The sequence below is a fragment of the Manis pentadactyla genome, chromosome 5 (genome assembly GCF_030020395.1).
Source record: "Manis pentadactyla isolate mManPen7 chromosome 5, mManPen7.hap1, whole genome shotgun sequence".
NCBI lineage: Eukaryota > Metazoa > Chordata > Mammalia > Pholidota > Manidae > Manis > Manis pentadactyla.
The window spans coordinates 83,071,105-83,085,426 of NC_080023.1; the positions used below are offsets into that span (position 1 = coordinate 83,071,105).

At 43.0% G+C, this 14,322-nt stretch overlaps 1 long non-coding RNA gene across 1 annotated transcript; it reads right to left on the reverse strand.

The window, feature by feature from the left end:
• Positions 1-3,642: 3,642 nt before the first annotated feature.
• LOC130683939 (uncharacterized) lies at positions 3,643-7,757 on the reverse strand. The gene is made up of 2 exons (XR_008998073.1): positions 7,544-7,757; positions 3,643-3,955 (listed from the first exon to the last, which is right to left on the reverse strand). It is a non-coding gene; the product is annotated as an uncharacterized LOC130683939 (long non-coding RNA).
• Between the last annotated feature and the right edge of the window lie 6,565 nt (positions 7,758-14,322).

Here is a 14,322-nt window from a genome sequence, read left to right on the forward strand (position 1 = left end):
TTGAAGTTTATTTAATCTTCCCTAAGAGTATAAAGTTACAAATATGAAATTATGTACAAAAGTAAATATTTACTTAGAATAAAAATAAATTAAACCAAATTACAAATATTAGAAAGATAGTAAACACCTAAATCGAGAAATATGTAGCATTCTTGTTTTTTTAATTACTCATGTCCCTTTATAGTGCTTTTTTCTAAATATTTTGGCTGCCTATTCTTTGATTCACTCTTCATATGATATCAATTTTGTAACATGGTTTTTCATAGAGAGAAAAGAAAAACTGTCTCCCTCTAGCATGGTTGGTCAAAAGTGGTGTTTCATCATTGATGGGATGTATAAAACAGGTAACTTCATACATAGATGTACTTGCTGCTACAAGATTGTGATTTGAAACACAGGAATTCTAATGAAATCTATTCTCTGTGATTTCTATAAAAATGTATTTGGGGGTTGTAATTATATATTATGTATTATCAAGTATATTCCTGACAGAAAGAATCTCTGTCTTGAGGCAATGGCGATAACCGAATCCTCTGCTTATAATTTTGCACATCAAATGCTTGGAGGAATTTTCCATGGAATTGCTTCTGGCTCTGATCTTTGCAAACCTTGTTTCTCCCTACCCCATATACTTCCAGTCCTAGGTTTTGCAGCACACATTCTTATCCTGACATGACCTCTCATGCTGGATCTTCAAGTCACAATGCCTGGTAAGGTGGCTTACGAGCAGGAAGAGTATCCAGAAGCCATTTTTATATTGGGTCAGCCAGTAATAGTTTAACTATATAGGAAGTGACTGTGGTCCTTATAAATACATCCCCTAAACTGAAACTTAATATGCCCTGACTCAACTTTCCCTTAACTAGATCCCCAAAATGCTTGTGTCCACAGTAACACCCCCAATTGCAAAGAAGTCAAAGTAGAAAAAGAATGTCTTAACCAATTGCAATGCCACAATTTGAACTTTGGCAAAGTTAACACAATTTCTAACTGTATGAATAGGTCATGATTCTCCTGAGACCCTCAGAAGGAGCCCATGTGTGAGAGAATGGCTGCGTGAGAGGGACCCTGAAGCTCAAGTTTCATTCACTTCCATAAAGCAACCTTCCACAGTGCTAAATGAATGATCTAAGGTTTTGTCACAAGTATACTCTTTATATATGTCATTTTTGATCATCTGTACTTTGGTAGTAGGGAGTAAGTTAGGTAGTATAAATTAGCAATCATGATAATAAATTAGAAAATATCTGTATTTTTCATACTGATAATAATATTACTTTATGAATCCACTGAATTGTTTGCTTTTTGTATTCTTTGGTTCAACTGAAACCATCAGTGTTAAGGTAACCATAGCCTTTGGCTATTTTGTAGATATAATTATAATAAAAGGAGTGTCTTTTGATTAATAATTAAATTATACCATACAGATCTTCAGATAGAGAGAAAGCAAAGAAATAAAGTTCAAAGGCATTAACATGCAATCCATTTTTAGTGAGCATTAGAACAAAGGAACAATCTAATAGGTCAATAAAAATAACAAGGACTTTAACAAGTTCTGATTTTGTCTAAGAAGCTGGAGTTTCCACAGGTATTCTCCCTAACCAAGAAGCACCTTACTCCCAGTTCAGCCATGGAGCTATAAGGTAGAAGCACATGCTGTAAAAGGGGTCAGATTCTCTAACTGCTCTGATTTATTCTCTCCTGTATTCATTAATCTTGCCATTGTAGCGAAGTACCAAAATCTTGATGGCTTTAAACAGCTCAAATGTATTGTCTTAAGTTCTGTAGGTCAAAAGTCCAACATGGGTCTCACTGGGCTAAAATCAAAGTGTCGGCAGGGCTGCGTTTCTTTCTGGAGACTCTAGGAAAGAAAAGAATTCATTTCCTTGCCTTTTCCAGATTCTTGGGGCTGCCCACATTCCTTGGCTTGTGGCCCCTTTTCTCCATCTTCAAAGCCAGCAGTGCAGCATTTGTCCATCGGCATACCTCTTCCTGATCACAGCTGGGAAGGTTCCTCACATTTCAGGGCTCATGTGATTAGACTGGGCCCACCAGGATAACCCAGGCTAATCTCCTCACCTTAAGGTCCTTCACTTAATCACACCGTGAAGTCCATTTTTCCACATAAGGTAACATATTCACAGGTTCTGGGGATTAAAACGTGGACATTTTTGGGGGGCCTTGGTTCTGCTTACCACATTTCCCTAGCCTAGAACATAGAGTGTGGGGGCAACAGCCTTCTCGCTCCACTGCAAGGAACATTGTATGGAATATCTCCATACCTCCAAAAGGACAGGTTTTCCAACACAGTGTCATAAGAGTGAGGTTGAAGGAACAGATTTTCTCTTTTAAAGTGGAGTAATAATACTGGAAAAGATCATTGGTGAGATCTCTCCTCTTAAAAGAACTCTGAGGGTTTTGTTTTGTATGGTTGAGTGGCTATCTAGCCTGCACATGAGACCAAGAGATAAAATAATAATACTCTGGTTATTATTTATCTTGGCTGGATTTATTTAAACTGATTTATTATTGTATATTAAACCAAAGGGCATCAAAGCCCATTTCCAGACTCCTGGGTGGTCCATTTCCCTTCATTGCTACTTTGTCATTTTGGGCTTTCCTGATTTTGCCCAAATATTTGCAGTTTGGGTGGGGCCAGAGCCTACTAATCAAACCAGAATTCTTTTCATCTGCATGTTACTATTCAGCACGTAAGTAAACTCCAGTCTAACAAAGTGCCCATGAACTTTACATATCAAAGAAAAATCATTCATTTTTAGATGAACATCTAAAGCAGCTTGGAATGCATGGAAAAAGAGGTGTGACTCCAGCCGAGACCCACCTGAGATCTGTGGACAGTCGCCTCTTGACTAGAGACTTTTGATTTTGGAAAACAATATAGATGCTGGCCTCTGCCAAGTAATCCTTTCCTTCCATGCTTTACCATTAAAACTGTTCATAGTCAAGACACTAACTTCTAAGTTGTTCTTCCTTTGAATTGTTTTGCTAATTTTACCTATAGATACTATCCCATAACCAAGGCAGCTCTTTGTACACTACAATAATGACTGAATAAGTGACTAAATGAAAAACAGGACAATGGTGTGTGGTAGATAAGCTCAGGTCTATCATCAAGTCTTTGCTCCATCAAGAACATCTCAATGGCCTTGGATAGATTACCTTCTCAGTTTTCTCAACTAAAAAATGTGGATAATAATACCTACCTTGCAAGTTTATTGTAAGAAACTGAGATAATATATGTAAAATCCCTCAAACATAGAAAGTGGCAGTAAAGCTCTCTCAGTAGGAATCTTTACCCAGTGTTTTGTTCCCTGGGGATTACACAGCTAACCCTCAATAATCCACACGTGGGTCATTCTCTTTGCAAATTAGCTCCCACAAAATTTCAAAAGTAAGTAGATTTTCCCATGAACTCCTCCTTTACTCTTGGCTGACTTACTACCACCAATCTCAGGTGTGTTTATAGAATGCAAACAATTTGATAGCAAGCTAAGTATTACATTAGTAGAAAGGTACATCTGCGGCCACAAGTGGGTTACATTTAAAAAAAAACAAAAAACATTTATGACACTTATATTCTCTAACTTGCAGTTACTTGCCAAGACTGCTGAACAAGCCAGATGTAAACATTTTAATTTATTGTATTAGATGGGGGACAGGATAGCTCGGCCAAATAATTGTATGGTTTTGTAAATTTTTAATTTTTTTTTTAACTTAAAACTCTCAGATCATGTCTGTGCACACACATCAGTGTTTGCGGTCACCGCCTCGGCCGGGATCATCGGATCAGGCGCGCCTGGCTGCAGGCCTCCCGTGGGCCCCACAGAGGCGAGCTCCTGCAGTCACGGCTGGCTGAGGAGCTATCTGCCATTCCACCGAGTTGAATCCCATAAATTAATGGACAGCTAACAAGGTTAAAGCCATGAGAGAAAAGCTGAAATGTAAATACATGGGGATGGTTAATAACAGTGACAAAAATCTGAAAATGAGGGTCTTCGGTGATAGAATCAGAAGGGTAAGTTATCACAATTCCTAACCAAAGGAAAGATATTACATTTCTAATACATCACCAGAGGCTAATGGGTGAAGATTTTAAGAGAGGGGAAAATGGCACTTAAGCATTCCTGGTGTTTATTGAGGAAGAAGTAAAAATGAATAGACAGAAGAGGAGGGGAACGCCTAAGGGCCTTCCCAGGGAGCGCGGGCTGCAATTCGGTAGAGGCTCCAGCGCCTGCGAGGAACGACTGCCTGTCACGTGCTCTTTTTTTTCTTTTCTACCAGATTTTTTTTTTAGATAAAACTCACATACCAAAAAGTTACTCATCTAAAGTATGCAATTCAATAGTTTTTCTTAGTATATTTTGCAATTTTGAACATTTCCATCACTTCAGAAAAGCCCCTTATACCTGTAGCTATGATCCCTCTTTCTATTCCTCCTCCGGCCCTGCGACCACAAATTTTCTTTCCATGTTTATAGATTTTCTTATTCCTGACATCTCCTAAGTGGAACCATATAACACTGTGTTTTGTGTCTGGCTTCTTTCACTTTGCACAGTATTTTCAAGGTTTATCCATGCTATACAGCACCTATCAGTATGTCATTCCTTTTTATGGCCAAATAATATTCCATTGTATGTACATACCACACTTATTGATCCATTCATCAAGTGATGGACATTCAAGTTGTCTGTACCTTTTGGCTGTTATGAATATTATGAATAAATATTCATGTAATTTTACGTGTGGACAAATGTTTTCATTTTTCTTGTGTATATACCTAGGTAGTAGAATTGCTGGATCATAGAGAAACTCCCTGTGTAATCACTGGATGAACTGCCTGGGTGTTTTCCAAAGTGGCTGCACCATTTTACATGGTGTGTGAGCAGTTGTGTGTTAATCCACAACCTTGCCTGTCATCTACTCTCATCATTTGGTTTTAAATAGATTCTTCTATATGACAAGAAATGAAATGAAAACATAGGATTTTCATTTTGGGCAAAAGAGCCCACCCTTATTAGTATTCTAAGAAATGCTTATTTTCTACTTTATCATTGTACTACAAATGTGAGTTTTTCAACACATACTATAATAATTTGGATGGTGAAGGGAAAATCCAAAGCTGAGGGTGAAATATGTGAAAAATAGTTCCCATATTACCACTAAATAATAAATAGCCTCAAATCTCCCCAACCCCACCACCTTGAACTGGCAAACTCTTACTCATTTTTTGGTTCTCTGATTAACTTCCCCCAGTCACTGGCCTCACTTGGTGGCAAACCTCCTACAGCACCTTTACTTTTTCAGATGCACCAGTTTTATTTTCATTACTAGATTAATATCTGTTTTGTCCTCTAGTCTGTAGAGCACTGGGGTACAGTGACCTTGGCCATATTTCCCACAGCATCCTCAGCATCTAGCATTGGTGTGCCCTTGATGGGTGTTCGCCAATGAGTGAGTGTATAAATTTTCAGGAAGTGTGCATAAATTAGAGTTTACAGTGGTGTTGCTTTGTTTAAATTAAAAAAGCAATGCTGCATCTTAGCTTCCTGACATGCTCCAAGAGCAGGCTTCTTTCACCAGCAGACTCCTCCCTGGATCGTAACATGATGGTATGTTCAGAATTTATATGAAAACTATCCTAATCTTCCCTAACAGAGGCCAGGGTGTAACTGAAAGAAGCTCTTCTGACATTTGGGAGGCTCCGATTCTGTCAGTCATTTTCTGTTCTTTATTGTTCTTTTAAAAGGAAAAAGTTGTTTTCCTGTGTGTGAGAACACTCTCTCCTATCTAATAATGCTCAATTGTCTTTCCATTCCATTAGCGTGTGGAAAACCACCTGCCCAGTTGCGATCAGAGCTGTGGATGTCAAGTGTCTCATTTTATATAGATGTGCAGCTGTCAGACCAGGGATCAAAGGCTTGCCTTTAATGAAAACAAGTCATTTTTACCAATATGACTGTAGAATTTATATGAATACAGTTATTGGGATCAAATGATTGGCATTTGTACTTCCTACCATTCTAACAAAGATTTGGTTTTCCAAATAAAAGGACAGGGGAAACATCCTAACTTCTGCCTCCCCTCCCTTCCAATCTTGCTGCTCCTACGGTGGTCACTGTAATGGAGGTTTCATAATGGTGTCCCATGGGTCATGCTTAAGAATGTTTTATTTAACCAGAAGGATTTTTTTAATGTTTTTAATTAATAGCCAGTATTTTGAAATTGGAAGATTTCACATAAAATCTTGGCTTTCCAACTTAATCTTGAAAAAATCAGGCCCTGTCAATACTGGGGTAATATTCCCACCAGGCAAATATCGTAGTGCAGCTTCTAGGATGGTCCCCAGTGAGCCCCACCTCCTGGGATGCACGCCCTTATGAACCTCCTCCTCTTGAGGGTAGACGGGACTTCCGATACATAGAATATAGCAAAAATGATAGGATATCTCTTCCGACATGAGGTTACAAAAAGACTGACTTTCAGCTGTTCTCTCTCTCCTCTTCCCTTACTGTCTGGGAAGCTGGGCAGGGAAGGAAGCTGGCTGCTGGCCAGGAGCTGCCCTAAGGGGGCACACAAGTTTGTGATAAGTTTGTGAGTGTATCCTCCCCGCCTGGAGCCCCAAAATGGGGTCATAGACACAGCTGATGCCTCAGTCACTGTCGTGTGAGAAGCCGTGAGCCAGAGGACCCCGCTAACCCATGCCCGGCCCACAACGTATGGATATACTGAGGAAATACGTATTTGTTGTTGTAAGACTGCAAGTTTTAAGACTTGTTACACAGCAATAGATAACTAATGCAGAACTACTAGTGATCAGCTGCTGCTGAGTACGGCTGTGCCCTTTGGAAGGTGAACATGCTCTCTGGGGCAGGCCTGTCCAGCCCGCCCAGCCCGTGGTCACCGAGAGCCTGCTCCACACTGTGGAATAACCCACTACCCACTCTGTCGCCCCATCAGGACATAGAGCCACCTTTAGCCTCCCCACCACATGTGACTAAGCCCACAGGACGTACCTCTGCTTTCCATGGCCCCTCCCTCTGAGCTCCCTTGTCAGGGTTCAGCCCCCACATTGCCTGGCCCAGCCCCGGCAGGGTCTCCACGTCCTCTCCCTACTTCCTGTCTCACTAGCCTCTGATTCATCTTTTCACACTGCTGCCACAGCGCTCTTTCTAAACTCTCTGGATAAAACCCAAACTTCTTGGTTTGACTGCCAAGGCCCCCCATGACCAGGCCTGCCACACCCCTCCACCACTGCCTGGGCCCACGTGCCCCAGTCACCGGAACACTCCCAATCCTCAGCTGTGCCAGGCTGTGCCATAGCTCTGTGCCTTTGCCCTCGCTGACCCCGTGGCCTGCAGTGAAAGGTCCTTCCCTGCCTTCTCCAACACCGTCGCCTCCTCCGTGAAGCCATTCCTAAATTGTACCTCCAGCAATTGACTGCTCCCTCCTCAGGGCCCCTACAGCCTTAAGTTCATGCTACTCGGTGGGTGCCTCAGTCACTCAGTGGAGTTTGCTTCCTTACCTGTCATTCTTCTCCTCCTGGGTAGTAAGATCCTTGAGAAAGGATGGTGAGAGAGTCATCTCTGAATTTCCAATATCCAGGCCAGTGTCTGGCACAGAGAAGGTACTCAATTCACAACACTGTTTCTATAAAACACCCACCACCAAACTGATTCTATTGTTTCCCCTTAAGGCCACCCCTTGGCAGTCCTGCTTCCTGGAACAGAAAACACCCACTCTTCCTCTTCTTATCATCCTTCAGGGCGCTCCCTCAGGCCTCTCCCTGACCCCTTACATCACACGGACATCCCCTTTGCTAAGACTCAGCACTGCTGTAATAGCTTACGTTGTGTTTGCCACAGACCAGGCACTGTTCTGAGTGATCTGTACCATATTAGTCTATTTAATCCTCACAACAATTCAATCAGGGTTCTCCCCAGTTTGCAGATGAGGAAATGGATGCATTTGAACCCAAGCAGTCTGACTCTAGATCTGCATGCCTAATAGCTTCTTTAATGCCTGGTTATCAGTCCTCCTTGCCCCTCGACCCCCAATAAACCATCAGACAAGAGGCTCTCGGGGGACAGGGTCAGGCCTATCTTGTCATGCTATCCCCCAACCCCAGGCCCCCTGCCCAGCATAGAGTAGATGTATTCATGGATCAACTCTGAGTTCCTGAGAATAGGTGGACAAAGGAACTTTTGGAACCCAATAATTTGTACCTGGGCCTGTGGACTGGCTGAGTTTTGTACCTGAGCCCCTGGGTCAAGGGAGGCAACTCTGAGGAGCCTGCCTCAGGGAGCCAGACAGAGTTTGCCGTGTTCCATACCAGGCCAGGTTTCTAAAGTTTGATGTGTCTGGCATGAATGCTCTGGTGTCTGCTCTGACACTGGCCATTCAGTGGCATCCAGGAAAGAGCCTCTAGAACATATCAGCTTCTCCTAATAGCAGAGCACTCAGAGAGGTACAGCATGGGAGCTAAATGCCTGGCTGTCAGTGAATCTTACAGATGAGGACATAGGCTTGGCGAGTTCAGGAGACATACCCACAGCCTCCCACTAGGACGTCGCTCCATCAGGCTGTTGATATAAGGCTCTCTGGAGCTAAGCCATGCTTCTCCCACATCCCACACTTGCCCCACATAATTCCCAGTCCCTAGAAACTTCTCAGTAACATTAGAGTTGACAGAGCTCAGAGAGGAGGACCACCATACCCAGGGTCCAAAATGTGTTCCTGAATGTTTTATTCAGATGGCTTGGGCTGGCTACGGATGTCAGAGAACCTTAGAAGTTCTTTCATCTGAAAACAGATTGAGTCATGGAAGTGTGGAAACCATATTCCTTGGGGCTGGTGACTCCCCACCCCCAGGATTCCTCCCCTCCCTAGGGTGCCTCGGGCCTGTCTTTTCCCTTAATTGTCATGAAAAAAAAAAGCCACAAAGGCTCTTTTTGCATTCTCTCTTTTTCCTGAACACTCATGTCAGCAGGTTCTCTGCTTTTCCTGAACAATCACGAGTCACTGATGTTCCCTGTTAAATGCACCGTTTTCAGGGCTGGCTTTCAGGCTGGATTAAAAGATATACCGTCCTGTACAAGCATTAACTCACGGCCATGTGCTGCATTTTTAAAGGCCCAGAGAGCTGCCGAGGTATGAAATGACGTATCTTTTACTCTATGAAAATGCTGGACTTCTTCAATGAAAAAAAAAGAATCCTGATATAAGATTGCTATATCAGACACCAAACTGGTTAATGTACAGGGCAATAAATGCTGGGTTTCCCTTCTCTACCAAACAGAGATCATATGCATCTTGTCTAACTTTACAGAGTACAGGTCCTAAAGAATAATAAAGCTACATTCCCTAAAGCAAAAAAAAAAAATGCTGGACTTCTTATTTATGTGGAGTACCTATCTCGTCATTATAAATCTGGGAGAGAAATTTCCATCTTCACCCGTGAATATTACACATTTTTGAGATTCTATTTCTGCTACTTGCAAAAACATTTAGCAACCAGAAGTATTATGGACACACTGGAAAAAGAAGAACTATTGCTGTTGGATATGAGCTGATCAACCTCCTTGCCTAGTACAACCTTCCCTCTCTGGTGTGTGTGTGTGTGTGTGTGTGTGTGTGTGTCTGTCTGTCTGTCTGTCTGTCTGTGAGGCTAGTAGCAGGTAGGGAAGCCATGCTAACATCTGACTTGGTTAGCTGTGGCTCTCAATTTACAAATTTAAAAATCTGTAGCAGTTCAGTTCAGAAAAACAGGTGCCTGTGTATGAAAGCAGCCAGGCTAGCTTTGCATGTTGGTGAATGAGACAGCTGGTCGCTGTGTGGCCCAGTTTGAAGGTTCATGCTGAAAACAAACTACCCAAGTTTTAATCCTGTTAGAATCAGAATTGCTACCTTAGCTCACATGCTGTTAATCTGAGAGTTAAGAGGTAAAGTCAAATTAAATTAGAGAAGATGAGATGGAAGAAACAGTGTCCTGAGGTGCAGTGCATGGGATTTAGAATTGGAGCTCTGCCGTCACTCACTGAGTCTCCTCCACCAAATTACTTACCCTCTGGAGCCTCATCTCCCCCATCTCTACAATAAGTCCAAAAAAACCCAGTTCACAGGGTATGGCAAGGGTGAGATGAGGGGGTGCTAGTGGAACAGTGCTGCCTCCCGCCTTCCTCCGTGCCCTGGGGCTGTGAGCACCTCTGAGACCTCCGAGGCTGCAGTGGATGGCACCACAGTGCTGTGCCCACTCTCGGCTTCCCCTGCCACCGGTATCTGACACTGTGAAGTTCCCTCTTACTCTCAATATTCTTTAGTGTGTTTGCCAGTCAGAGCATGGGTACAAGATGAATAAACACTGCTGAAAAGTGTAAGTGTGGGGAGGGCGAGTCAGACACCAGATCAGGCTGCTTTGGCCATTCATCACACCTTGCACATGTTAGGATGTTAAGGCAGCCTCCAACTTGCCAACCAGTTTGGGAGGCTTGACATTTTTACCTCCTCAGCATATCACGAGTCATCAGCAAAGAACCACGGCCCCAGACCCCAACCTAGAGTGTGCAGAACCACAGGGATGCTGGTGGGGTGGCATAGAGGCTAGGTGCTTGGGCTCTGGACTGCCTCTCATGCCTCCTGCCCTGCCTTGTCAGCCATGGGACCCTGGGCCATGCCAACAGTCCTTCGGTCTCAGCCACCTCAACTATGAAATAGGGATATGGATAATACTTCCCTGTTCAGTGACTAGTGCTAATATTTGTTATGGACTAGATGTTCGTGTCCCCCCACAATTCATATGTTGAAATCTTGACCCCCCAGTGTAATGGCCTTAGGAGGTGGGGCCTTTGGGAGGTGACTTGGTCATGAGGGTGGATCACGAATGGGATTTGTGTCTTTAAATAAAGAGACCCAGAGATCTCTGTTGCCCCTTCTACCATGTGAACACACAGCAAATAGCTGTCTATGAACCAGGAAATGGACCCTCACCAAACACCAAATGTGCTAGTGCCTTGATCTGGGACTTCCCGGCCTCTAGAATTGTGAAAAATGTGTGTTTGTTGTTTAAGTCACCCAAACCATAGAATTTGTGTTACAGCAGCCTGAAAAGACTAAGACAATATTAATATCGACATTAGTATTATTTTAGCTTTTTGGTCTTGGGAAATGAACTTATTCAGATCAAATTCTACTGTTTACAAAACCCAGAAACCGCCCAAAACAGGTCAAGTAAAGGGGAATTTTGAAAAGATAGGAGAGAGTCTCAGGGAAATGTAATGCAGGAAGCAGCTGGAAAGCTGTCTGTCTTTCTGTCTCTCTCCCTGCCCAAGTGCATGCATATATACACAGGAAGAGAGAGACACTTTTTCATTGCCCTCTTTGCACTTGCCCCATTCACCGCAGAGCAGATCAACATCCTCTTGTTCTCCTGGTTTCTGCTCCTTCATATAACTTCAACTTGTATGTGGCATTAGCCCACCACAGTCCAACTCTTCTGACTCCACTGGGCCTCAAATGTCTAGTTTCATGGCCATGTCACCACAGGCACTGTGTTTTCTAGTCAGATTCTAAACAGAAGATGACTGGATTTTGGCTGGACTGGTTCTTAGAGGATCAGATGTGCATCCTGGTCGATCAACTGTGAATGTGGGTCACAAGATTCTAGAATCCGTCTCTGCAAGGAGTGTGGGTAGCACCCACTGAGCTGGAAGGAGGAGTTCTCTGGTAAGTCAAAATCTCAGAACACATATTATTTTAACTAGGAAAGCTGTTAAATATTAATTTTCATGGAAAAAATCTTTTCATAATACATTACTCATTTTAAAATGCTTTCTAAAGCAGCTTTTTTCTGATAAAAGAAATACACATTTTATAACCTTTAAATGTACCAAAAGAGTATTAAAAATAAAAATTAACCTCAATTTTCCTACTTAGAAATTAACCTGCTAACATTTTGATGTATTTCTTCTTTTTTTCCCTAGTGTTTTTTTCATGGTTGTGGTTATAATTACTATTTTGTTAACATGCCTTTTCTTAGTTTGAGTTCTACAGGAACGAATACAGAAATCAAGATCCAAGAGCATATCATTTATTTTTAAGGTGACCCCAGGAAACACCAGTAAGAAAGTGGGGAAGAGTTACCAGAAAGGGCAATGTTCCAGTCACTATTGTTGTGTAACAAGTTACTCCTTAGTGGTATGAAACCACCACCATTTTATTTTGCATGTAATTCTGTGCATCAGGAGTTTGAGAAGGGCTCGGCTGGGAGACATGCTCAGAGCCTGCAGGCTTTGAAGACTCTGCTGCCCTGGGTGTTTCAGAGGGCTCACTCCCACCACTGCGCTGACCCTGAGGGTTTGACCCCGGCATCTGCTGTGGGCTCTCCAGAAGAGCAGCCTCAGGGGACTCAGACTTCTCACCTGGTGTCTGGTTTCCAGGGAGTAAGTGTCCGAGAGAAGCAGACAGAAGCTGTTGGCCTTTTACAGTCTAGCCTTGGAAATCATTCTGTTAATTCTGCATATTCGTTTAGTCAAGGCTTTCGCAGGCCCACAGCAGGAGGGGACATAGACCCTACCCCTTAATGAGAGGAATGCCAAAGTATTCTGAGCCATTTAAAAATCACCACAGGAAGGAAGTCAATAAATTGTATGAAAATAATACAACTGGCACCATGTTACAACTGGAGTTGAGTTCTGCTGGAGAATGCTTGGAAACATCTTGAAATTGTCCCCAAGGAGGAAGTTGAAGTATTTAACCACCATCTTCCCATTAGTTAGGGCTGGGAAATTCAGCCAGTGAGCAAGAATTCCCCTGGGAATTGATGGGTGTTCCAAGCTCTGACTCCTAGCATGCTCCCTGGCAGAAGAAAGCCTCAGGCAGAGAGTTGCTGTGGTCTCTGCAAGCAGCCTTTGAAGAACAGAGATCTGCAGAGAGGAATGCCAAGGGGTTTTGAAGAAGGCTCTGATAGCATCTCCTGCAGCACATCTTAAGCATTTTTCCTTGCTATTAAATATTGTTTGTGACAACTTTTAATAGTTACATAGATATTTTGTTGTTTCATTAATACCACTGCCTAAAGCTTAAGGCTGGGGGAAGAAAATCACACCTAGTGTCAGTTAATGCCAGTACAAGTTCTCTAACTTTAGATCACCAATCACTCATCTTCCTGATTTTCCTTGGTTAGTCACCTCTATTTACACCAGATTTGCACCCCTATCCCCAAGATCCCCTTTACTCCCAGCAGATGATCTATTCTGTTCCAGTGAGGAATGGAAGTCATCAGAGATGAACAAGCTCAACTGTCCTTTCCTACCTCTCCATTTTCCTCCAATGAATCCATTTCGTATTCCTTTTCATCCAATCTCAGGGGAGGAGCCCTTCCTTCAGCTCTAGACCAACCCTCATCCTCCAGTTTACCCTGCCCCAGACCCCACCTGAGTTCTCCCTGCCTCCTCCTCTATGTTATCCCATTGGTTCTCCTCTCTCTCATATATCTTCAACCTCTTGCTCACTCTTTGCTCCTCCCCACCTTCCTATAAACATACCCAGTGCTTTCCTCAGGCTGGAACAGCAGGCCCTTACCATCTAGCACCTGTACAGTTTCTCCCCACTGCCCATTCACTCTGCAACCCACTGCACATGAGCTTCTGCCCCAGCCATTCTTCTGAAACTGCCTTCACCGTGGTCATGGATCAACCACCAGCTGCCAACTCTGGACCATAAGTGTTAGTTCTGGCTACTAGACCCCTGCCGCACCTGAGTCTGCTGACTGCTCTCTTCTTTTTTAAAGCTCCCTGTTCTCTTGGCCTCCAGGGCTCTGTGCTCTCCTGGTCCATCCCCCTGATGAGCATTTCTTCCCTCTCTCTTGCTGGCCACCCTTCCTTTGGTCAGTCCAAAATGCTCTGTTCCTAACTTGCTTGCCTTTTGTCTACACTTTCCCTCTAGGGGATCTTATCCTCTTCATGCTCCCAATTACAGGTCTACAATCCCTTTTCTGAAATTCTTGGGGCCATAGGGCTACAGCCTCCAGAATTTTTCAGATTTTGGACAGACAGTAAGAAACATACATTGAAAATTACATAGTGGCCCCAGTAAAGTCTGGGAGAGCACTCTGTAATCAAGCACATGAATTCTTCTATAACATAACATGGAAATACTCACACTAAGTGGGGTTTTTAAAGAGCTACAAATAGTTCCCATGTACATTCAGGTCAAGTTCTGGTGTCAAAAGGGCAGATGAGATCAGGTTTTTGCCATCAAATGAATTTTAAAAAGACTTCTGGTTTTAGACTTTTTTTGGATTTGGAA